General features: G+C 45.2%; 1 long non-coding RNA gene across 2 annotated transcripts; it reads right to left on the bottom strand.

Annotated features, from left to right (window-relative positions):
* Positions 1–3,396: 3,396 nt before the first annotated feature.
* On the bottom strand, positions 3,397–10,261 carry LOC120921838. 2 transcript variants are annotated; one of them, XR_005745003.1, is made up of 3 exons: positions 10,209–10,261; positions 7,865–8,038; positions 3,397–3,428 (listed from the first exon to the last, which is right to left on the bottom strand). It is a non-coding gene; the product is annotated as an uncharacterized LOC120921838 (long non-coding RNA). The 2 variants fall into 2 exon arrangements; XR_005745002.1 differs by lacking the exon at positions 3,397–3,428 and adding an exon at positions 7,754–7,785.
* Between the last annotated feature and the right edge of the window lie 756 nt (positions 10,262–11,017).

The following is an 11,017-nucleotide window of genomic DNA, read 5'->3' as shown; positions in this document are numbered from 1 at the left end:
CGCCGTCATATCTCTTTGTGAATCTGGCCCAGTATTTCTCATTTTAATTCAATGGTTAGTCTAACAGTGTTGTCTTATTGAAGTTCTATCCTTCAGTGTGTACTGTACTGATAAGTGTATGAGTATGATCTCAGGTATTAGTATGAAGACATGTCTGATGAAGGGAAATAAGACGTCTGTTTTTCAAAGAATTTATTGGACTAATGTGACAATCATTCATCCAGCTGTTACAATTTCTGTCTGTGATCTAACACAGTGATTTCCTATGATCATCAGCTCCATCTAGTGGCCATAATCGGGTATTTTTCCTGAAATACCTCAATTAGTACAATACTGCATTATGGTCACTAGATGGAGTCAAGGAAATCAGATTATGAAATAAAACACGGCCAATATTCATAACAAAGTGAAAAAAGAAAAAATCTAATGCGCTACTGTGAGTATACAGTGAAAATTAATAAAAGAGCATAAAATACAGTTAAGAGCAGCTATATCTAAGAGTGTTCACAATACACAAATGAAAAATTAGATAAAAATGTGATAAGCGCCCAAAACATCAAAGTGACAATATGCAATGTGTGTCCACAACAAAAGTTCAAATCATAACAAACAGTGACATCAGTGGCCTGATGTGAAGTGTAACTATAAAATAGTGGAGCAATGGCTCTAAATCACAAAGTGACAGTGTCTCCAGCAAACAAATATGCATAAAAAAGCAAAAATCTATAGCGAATGGAAAGTGTCCTAGAACTGAGGAGTGTGATGGTAAAATGAGTAGGTGAGGTGATCTTCTCATGAATGGCTGATGATGATAAATATTAAGGCATCCATAAACAGTCTCCCAGAACTCTCACCTTATATATACTATATACGATGTACGTCCCCGGGATGTGGACCTCACTCCTTCCCAATGGTATTCTTTATGGCTGCTTGTTACAACTGTTGCTGGTGCCAGTTTCAACAGTGTATATTGGACCTATACGGGTGCTCAGTACCCCATAAGAGCCAATGGGAGAAAAAAAAGGAGAGAAAGGATGCCTCCAATGGTGAAGTAAGTAAAAAAGGGGGGTGCTTTATTGATATATAAAAATGGACTCTTACATCAATAAAAGTGAAAGAATGCAAAAGAAAGTAGTAGGACACGGCGTTCACAGCGCCGTTTTACGTCTCTCTGCTGGCCTCCGGCTTACGCAGGTGTCACATGGTCTCGAATCCCTACGGCATTACGTCACGTGCCTCGTGACTTCATCTCCCCTGATGAAGTCACGAGGCATGTGACGTATTCATCACAGCTGGGAGAATGCCACTCATAACTGTTCAACTATTTATTTTTTTATAAACAGACCTCTAAGTGTTTGTGAAATCTTCCACCACAAAATGTACCAATGAGAGGTAATGACTCCATTTTTATTTTTATACTGCTATCAATGGCCAACACGGTAAAAAAAATTGTCCATGCCTTTGGTGATCTCTGATCTCCTTATGAAGTGTTTCTTACATGATGAAGATCAGCCATGGAGTATATCTGAGGTGTGCTTCTTCCCCATATGAGAGCTGTGATGTACAGCAACATTCATATACAAGACATTTCCCGCACACAAGGCACTAATACACCTCAAGGGTTGTGTGGGATCCCTGATGTAGAGGAAGACAGGACTTCAGCGAGGAACAATTCCCTCACTCAGGACAGGAAAGTGGCTTCCCCCCCTTGTGAGATCTCTGATGTTTGTAAAGATGGGACTTATCTGAAAAACATTTCCCACACTCAGGACAGGAATATGGCTTCTCCCCCGTGTGAGTTCTCTGATGTGTGTAAACATGGGACTTCCGTGAGAAACATTTCCCACACTCAGGACAGGAATACGGCTTCTCCCCTGTGTGAGATCTCTGATGTGTGGAAAGATTGGACTTCAGTGAAAAACATTTCCCACACTCAGGACAGGAATAAGGCTTCTCCCCTGTGTGAGATCTCTGATGTGTGTAAAGATGGTGCTTCAGTGAAAAACATTTCCCACACTCAGGACAGGAATACGGCTTCTCTCCTGTATGAGATCTCTGATGTGTGTAAAGATGGGTCTTCTGTGAAAAACATTTCCCACACTCAGGACAGGAATACGGCTTCTCCCCGGTGTGAGATCTCTGATGATTGGAAAGACTGGACTTCACTGAAAAACATTTCCCACACTCAGGACAGGAATACGGCTTCTCCCCGGTGTGAAATCTCTGATGTTTGGAAAGATTGCACTTCATCGAAAAACATTTCCCGCACTCAGGACAGTAATGTGGCTTCTCTCCTGTATGAGTTCTTTGATGTGTGGAAAGATTGGATACCTGTGAAAAACATTTCCCACACTCAGGACAGGAATACGGCTTCTCCCCGGTGTGAGATTTCTGATGTTCGGAAAGACTGGCCTTCACTGAAAAACATTTCCCGCACTCAGGGCAGGAATACGGCTTCTCCCCCGTGTGAGATCTCTGATGTGTGTAAAGATTGGACTTCTCAGAAAAACATTTCCCACACTCAGGGCAGGAATACGGCTTCTCCCCCGTGTGAGATCTCTGATGTGTGTAAAGATTGGCCTTCTGTGAAAAACATTTCCTGCACTCAGGACAGGAATATTTTTTCTCCCCTGTGTGAGATCTCTGATGTGTGTAAAGATTGGCCTTCTGTGAAAAACATTTCCCGCACTCAGGACAGGAATACGGCTTCTCTTCTGTGTGAGTTCTTTGATGTGTGTGAAGATGGGATACCTGTGAAAAACATTTCCCACACTCAGGACAGAAATACGGCTTCTCCCCGGTGTGAGATCTCTGATGTTCGGAAAGACTGGCCTTCACTGAAAAACATTTCCCACACTCAGGGCAGGAATATGGCTTCTCCCCTGTGTGAGATCTCTGATGTATGAAAAGACTGGACTTCTCAGAAAAACATTCGCCGCACTCAGGACAGGGATATGGCTTCTCCCCCGTGTGAGATCTCTGATGTGTGTAAAGATTGGCCTTCTGTGGAAAACATTTCCCGCACTCAGGACAGGAATATTTTTTCTCCCCCGTGTGAGATCTCTGATGTGTGTAAAGATTGGCCTTCTGTGAAAAACATTTCCCGCACTCAGGACAGGAATACGGCTTCTCTCCTGTGTGCGATCTTATATGCACATTAAGTTTGGATTTAGAATGGAAACACTTCCCGCACTCAGTACAGGAAAACCTCTTCTCTGTTGGAAGGACGGCGCCGTCCCTCACAGTCTGAGGTTCCTCAGGATAAGAGGAATACGATGATCCATCTACATTGTGTGGTGCCGGATGGACATTTGAGGTAGTCGGGTTTTCTCCTGGACTATACTGTGTGATGTCCTCATCTTCTACTTTACAGTCTGGAGAGAAAGTGAGACAATCCTCTGAGGTTTTCCTCATCTCCCGTCCATCTACTAAAATAGAAATACAAAGATTATTACTAGACATGAGCAGATTGGTTCCCCTAAACCAGGACTCCGAAACCAGACGAACCCTGTTCTCTGGAAGGTCTGCCGAAGGCGACCCACCCAAGTACTAGGTGGGGCTCCCCCGAAGGGAGACCCCGTGAGATCAGGCGAACTAAGACAGAAGGCCATGTTCACCCACTCCCAAGGCGTTCAGTGCAGGCCCGAGGACCCACACCCTACTAATCGCACTGTGACAAACGTGTAAGGCAACCAACAAAAAAATACAATAAAGTGATGCACACAGGGGTTAAATAAAAAGAAAGTGGGGGAGAAGGAAGATGAGGGAGAGTGAAAGTGACCATTGTGCAATACGATATAAAGTGGTGTGGTATAGGGGTAGTGGCGCAGCCTGGTGGTGATTGTTCACCAGTGTATTAATCCCTAAAAATCCAAAGGGGGTGTAAGTGTGTATATATAAGTTGTTGGGCACCTCTGTGCGGTGGGCTCATAAAAGGGGGCCCCCGAATTGTCTCCAGTAGGTAACCCTATTATTGAATGTCAGATTCCCAGCAATGGGTTCTGAATATGTGTTAATAAGTGTCCCTTAAGATAAGCGAGAGAGTGAGGTGTGGAACGCAAACGGATGCACCACACGCTCGCAATAGCGGCACATACCCGGCTTTGACCCTTTTGGGAACGGCTTTGTTCCCTCGCCTGACATTTGTTTTTAATTTTATAAATTTGATTTTATCTTGCTTGCCAGCAAGTTTTTTATTTATATTTGTTTTTTGGCATACTTTTTTAATAAATCGCCCAGGATATCACCCTATGTGGAATCTGTTTTTTTTTTTTTTTTATGAAAAACGCCTCACGTGGTTCCGGCATACCGCTGAGGACATCCCACCTCTGAAGACAGCTGGAAAAGCCAACAGGAGACCCCCTCTGACACCGTAAGGCACAATACCCCTTTTGGGGACATCCATTTGGTGAGTGAGGATCTAACAGGGGGAGCACGGATAACACACTGAAGACCAAGGCACAGAATATATTTCTTCGCCAATAAACATTCCACAGCAAATACCTTATGTTGTACTGTCATTCCTTAACCACTTCCATACCGGGGGGCACTTACGTACCTTCCCGCCCAAGCCAATTTTCAGCTTTCAGCACTGTCGCACTTTGAATGGTAATTGCGTTGTCATGCTACACTGTACCCAAACAAAATTGGCGTCCTTTTTTCCCCACAAATAGAGCTTTCTTTTGGTGGTATTTGATCACCTCTGCGATTTTTTTTTTTGCGCAACAACTAAAAAAAGACCGAAAATTTTGAAAAAAAATACGTTTTTATTTTTTTCTGTAATTTTTTTGTAAATAAGTAAGTTTTCTCTTTCAATTACGGGCACTGATATGGTGGCACTGATGGGCACAGATGAGATGGCACTGATGGACATCGACGAGGTAGTACTGACGGGCACAGATGAGATGGCACTGATTGACGGCGCTGGTATGCGGCACTGATGGGCACACATAGGCGGCACTCATGGGCACACATAGGCGGCACTGATGGGCACTCATGGGCGGCACTGATGGGCACTCATGGGCGGCACTGATGGGCACTCATAGGCGGCACTGATGGGCACTCATGGGCGGCACTGGGCACTCATAGGCGGCACAGATGGGCACTGTGGGGTGGCACAGATGGGCACTGTGGGGTGGCACAGATGGGCACTGTGGGGTGGCACAGATGGGCACTGTGGGGTGGCACTGATGGACACTGTGGGGCGGCACTGATGGACATTGTGGGGCGGCACTGATTTACTTGTTGCCAGTCAGTGCCCATTTGTGGGCACTGATTGGCATCTTTTTTTTTTTTTGCATCTTTTTTTTTCCCCCCAGACTTTTTTTTTCAGACTTTTTATTTTTTTTTGGACTTTTTTTTTCCCCTTTTTTTTTTGTTTTGCCCTTCCCTGGTGGGCATCCCTGGTGTACCATGTGGCGATCCGAGGGGGGGGCTGCGCTGATAAACAATCAGCGCGAACCCCCCCTGTCAGGAGAGCCGCCGATCGGCTCTCCTCTACTCGCGTCTGTCAGACGCGAGTGAGGAAGAGCCATCGACGGGTCTTCCTGTTTACACCGTGATCAGCCGTGGTTGGACACGGCTGATCACGTGGTAAAGAGTCTCCGTGAGAGACTCTTTACCTTGATCGGTGTTGCGGGGTGTCAGACTGACACCCCGCAACAACGATCGCCGCGATGCGCGCCCCCGGGGGCGCGCAGCGGCTCAGAATCCTGAGGACGTCATATGACGTCCAGTCAGGATTCTACAACCACTTTGCCGACGTCAATCTGTCATTGGCGGGCGGCAAGTGGTTAATGTTGGGCATATAGGTTTCTCTAACTTACCCAATCAGTGGACATTCCATGTTTTTTACGGTTTTCATGTTTATATGAGTTTCATGTTTTTTTTATATGGTTTAAGGTTTCTCTAAGACCCTATCTTGATCCTATAGGGCTCTTTCACCCATGAGATGGCACATTCACCATTGATACGCACCCTAATAGGTTGTATCACAGCACTTACAGGTTTATTAATAATTTTTTAAGATTTTATCTTCCTTATTTCAGCCAATTGTGCACTTATCATTTATTATTTATTATGTCCACAGACATTAACCAATTTAGGTCTAGATGCCTTAGGCTGACATTCACACTTACCACTATCACTCAACACAAAGTTATCGTAAGGGACACTTATTAACACATATTCAGAACCCATTGCTGGGAATCTGACATTCAATAATAGGGTAACCTACTGGAGACAATTCGGGGGGCCCCTTTTTATGAGTCCACCGCACAGAGGTGCCCAACAACTTATATATACACACTTACACCCCCTTTGGATTTTTAGGGATTAATACACTGGTGAACAATCACCACCAGGCTGCGCCACTACCCCTATACCACACCACTTTCTATCTACCTTCACTCTTCCTAAGGGAGGTTTACTAGGGGGGCAGCAGCTCATACACCCACACCGTAGCGCAGAATTTTCTCATATCTCATTGTGCAATACGATGGCCGGCCCTCCGGCCAGGAATCAAAAATTCCTCTGGTCCCAGCCAAAAGGCTCGGCCCTAGAGGCAGGTGTGAAAAAAAGTGTGTTGTGGTGACGTGACCAAGGTGCCACACTCAAAGTGCCCTCTCAAACACTTGTGCAAGTACGGCACCCCTGGACTGCCACTTAAGGGCACAATCACCACAGGCTTTTCTCTCAGGGGTCAGGAGTATGTAATGTACAATATAAATGATATAGAGTAAGGGTCAGGACTCATAATTAGTGTTGCTCACGAATATTCGTATTGCGAATATTCGGCTCGAATATGGCATATTCGAGTATTCGCGATATATTTCGAATTTCGCGGTGAATATGCGCTATTCCGAATATTCAAATTTTTTCAATTTTATTTTTAGAACAGATCACATCCTAGAGACGTCTAAAAGCATTGCTGGTATGATTAGAGACCTTGGGCCGAGTAGCTGAAGCGATCATTTTATCTTGCCGAAAAATCGCAATGCGATTATTCGGCAATCGGAATATCGCGCGATTATTTTCTTCGCCCTATCTTCCGCATCAGAGCGATTTTTTCAGTTTCATTTTTTTTCATTTTCAGTTTCATTTCATTTCAGTTGTCGAAATTCCGCAATAAATATCGCATTCACATTTTGCGAAAATTTCGATAAAATATCACGAATATTCTGAGCCAATCAGAGTGCTCCTACAGCATTTGTCAAAATTCCGCAATAAATATCGCATTCGCATTTTGCGAAATTTCGATAAAATATCACGAATATTCTGAGCCAATCAGAGTGCTCCTTCCGCATTTGTCGAAATTTCGCAATTATGTTCGCATTCGCAATAGCGAAATTTCGCAATCATTTCATTTCGATAAAATATCACGAATATTCGAATTTAGCGAATATATCTCGAATATTCGACTATATATTCGAGATATATCGCGAAATCGAATATGGCGTATTCTGCTCAACACTACTCATAATATTGGTATTCAGTAATCAGTGGAAGGTTAAATGTTCACATGAGACAAGTTGCAGAGGTCCCACACCGCTGCCTCCCATCTCCTGAGACTGAATACATTGTTTCTATGTGTTTATCAGATGATGGGGGATCTAGGTGGAGCCTCCGTACTGCTCTCTCCTTTACAATAAAGTCTCCTCTTACCCGGTGATGTGAGGGGCGGCTGATTGTCCATCATGACGTCCTTGTAGAGATCCTTGTGTCCTTCTAAATCCTCCACTCCTCCATGGAGAAATAGACAGTGACATCCTGACACCTTATAGGAACCTGACACACACAATGATACAGTCACCATCCAGACACACCCCTTGTCTGTTACTGGATAATGTCCCAGAATCCTCCTCACCTCTCCTGTCAGCAGCTCCATCATCTTCTTGGTGACTTCTAGAATCTTCTGTGTGTTGAGTCTTGTAGGGATCGGGGATGGAGGTGGGGGGATGGTGATGGGATTCTGGATTCTCGGGGATCTTCTCCTTCTTGTCTCATTCTCAGTAGATTTCTTCATTATTACTGTACAGTTCTGTGTTATACAAAGATAAATATCATGACACCCAGAGGGACATATAATATCATTATGGGCTTCGGGGGAAAGTAATGTTCTGGGGCCCCAATTTATTCACAACTCTCAAAAAGTGAAGTATAAATAGTTGATAGAAGTAAACAAATATTTATTAGTACTTTGAACATGATAGATTTTAAAGAATGAGAATTCATGCCATAAATCTAAGACTAATCAACACAGGGCAGTAGAAGGACACAGTACAGGGGGCAGGAAATGACAGTTCAGGAGGGTACAGTACAGGGGGGGTGGGGGTGCAGGAGGGTACAGTACAGGGGGGGTAGGAGGGCATAGTACAAGAGGGGAAAGAGGGCAGATTACAGGGGAAATATGAGGGTACAGTACAGGGGGTTGGGGGTGCAGGAGGACACAGTACATGGTGTACATAAGGGTACAGTACACGGGGCAGGAGAAAATAATTCAGAAGGAGGAGGAGGGCACAGTACAGGGGGAGGAAGCAGGCACAATACAAGAAGGCACAGTACAGACGGGCAGGAGGGTACAATATGAGGGGCAGGAGGGTACAATATGAGGGGCAGGAGTGCACAGTAAAGGTGGGGGTGGGAGGGCACAATAAAGGGGGTCAGAATGACACATTGCAGGGTCAAGGAGAGCACAGTACTGGGGGCAAAAGAGCACAATATGGAGTGCACAGTACAGGTCGGGGTGGGAGGGCACAGTATAGGGTTCATGAATGTAGCTGAGCAGCACAGGGAAGCTGCTGTCACAGATCTTACCTGTTCTGACAGCCTGTCACTGGGCTAAACCTACAATTGGAATAATATCTCTCCCCATACACCCCCGTTTCTTCCTCCCACAGTTTCTGTGCTTTGTAGGGGTAAGGGAAGAACCTCGAGGAGAAGCGTCTTTCTATTGCTGCTGCTCGTGTGGGTGGGATCATGTGTACGGCTCCGATCTCATGGGATGAATAGGAGAGGAGGTCTGGTGGGGATCAGAGCAGCACAGATCCCGCCCACACAAACAATAGTAAGATGCTCCAACTCGGGGTTCTTCCTTAACTCCTGGAATGTAGGGGGGTGTCATTCTGATTGTAGATTTGGCCCGGTGACAGGCTGCTGCTGTACCCACACACCAGATTCCGGGACACTGCGGGGGACACGGCTATCCCGGGACAGCTTAGTAAAAGCTTGACTGACTGTCCCGGAATATTGGTATGATGTATTGCAAGATTATCAAGGAGCCCCCCCTGGGCAGTGCCCATGCATTAAAGAGGAGCTCCACCCAAAAGGGGAAGATGAACTTTATTTCATTCTACTCCCCCTCCCCACTGCCACATTTGGCTCCTGTCGGTGAGGATCAGGTATCTAGTTTTTACAGCTGAACTCCAAAGTCCAAGTTTGGCCCCCCTCCTCCCTCCCCCGCTGCTGAGCCATTCAGAATACGCAGCACGCTTGGTGCATTCTCAGCAGGGAACCGGCTGTGAAGGTGCAAGGCTTCACTGCAGATTCCCTTAGCCCAGATTGCGTCTGCAGCACCCAAGAGCTGATTGAAAAATGTACTCAGGTGAAGACACGCTGGATTGGTGGAGAGGTAAGTGTCCTGATATTAAAGGTCAGCAGCTACAGTATTTGTACAGTAATTGTAGCTGCTGACTTTTACTTTGTTCTGAAGGAGACTGGAGCTCCTCTATAAGATGGCTCTTCTCTCCCGTAATCCCTCATCTCTATGGTCAGCTCTATATTTATTCTCCAGGGATTGGTCACAATGTTCCCGATTCAGCAAAGGACAGACATCTCCATCCAATGATATGATTACAATGTGGTCAGATTTATAGATCCTTCTAGAAGTCATATAATAGAGTCACTAATGTTTTACTAGTAAGGCTCACTGACCCACCAGGAAATGTTACCCATGGATTTAGTGGTCAGTGGGCGTGGCATGCTGGTAATCATCGGTCTCACTGATTGGACTAAACCTGGAATTGTTCTCTCTCCTATACCCAATGCCGCCATCTTGTGCTATTACCAAATATCATAGAGTACGACACTTCATGTATTTATAGTACTGTGTGGATGTCGTTATTGATTAGCAGAACATCAGAAGACTTAAAGTGACTCTGAATACATCCCAGTGTACAGCGGAGTCAGATTTAACCCTTCATTACACTCACCTCTCCAGTCAGCAGGCTGAGGATCTCCAGGGTGAGTTCAATATCTCTCATTCCAGGGAAATTCCTTCCTTACATTCTTCACAAAAACTCAAATTCTGCTGATTGTCCATCATGACGTCCTTGTAGAGATCCGTGTGTCCTTCTAAATCCTCCCCCTCCTCCATGGAGAAATAGACAGTGACATCCTGACACCTTATAGGAACCTGACACACACAATGATACAGTCACCACCCAGACACACCCCTTGTCTGTTACTGGATAATGTCCCAGAATCCTCCTCACCTCTCTGTCAGCAGCTCCATCATCTTCTTGGTGACTTCTAGAATCTTCTCCATGTTGTGTCTCTCGGGTTTTAGGGAGTCACATGGAGGCACTGTGATGGTCATATGATCACCTGACTTCACAAGAGGAAATCTCTGTATTGGGGAACCAATAGGAATATCATGTTAGACTCCCAGAATCCTCCTCACCTCTCCTGTCAGGTCTGTATTATTAATAGAGATAAGAGTGATGTCATGTGACCTCCCAGAATCCTCCTCACCTCTCCGGTCAGGTCTGTATTATTAATAGAGATAAGAGTGATGTCATGTGACCTCCCAGAATCCCCCTCACCTCTCCGGTCAGGTCTGTGTATTATTAAGAGATAAGAGTGATGTCATGTGACCTCCCAGAATCCTCCTCACCTCTCCGGTCAGGTCTGTGTATTATTAATAGAGATAAGAGTGATGTCATGTGACCTCCCAGAATCCTCCTCACCTCTTCGGTCAGGTGTGTTTTATTAATAGAGATAAGAGTGATGTCATGTGACC

This window comes from Rana temporaria, assembly GCF_905171775.1.
Source record: "Rana temporaria chromosome 4 unlocalized genomic scaffold, aRanTem1.1 chr4y, whole genome shotgun sequence".
Lineage (NCBI taxonomy): Eukaryota > Metazoa > Chordata > Amphibia > Anura > Ranidae > Rana > Rana temporaria.
This window is presented reverse-complemented; position numbering and strand designations above follow the sequence as displayed.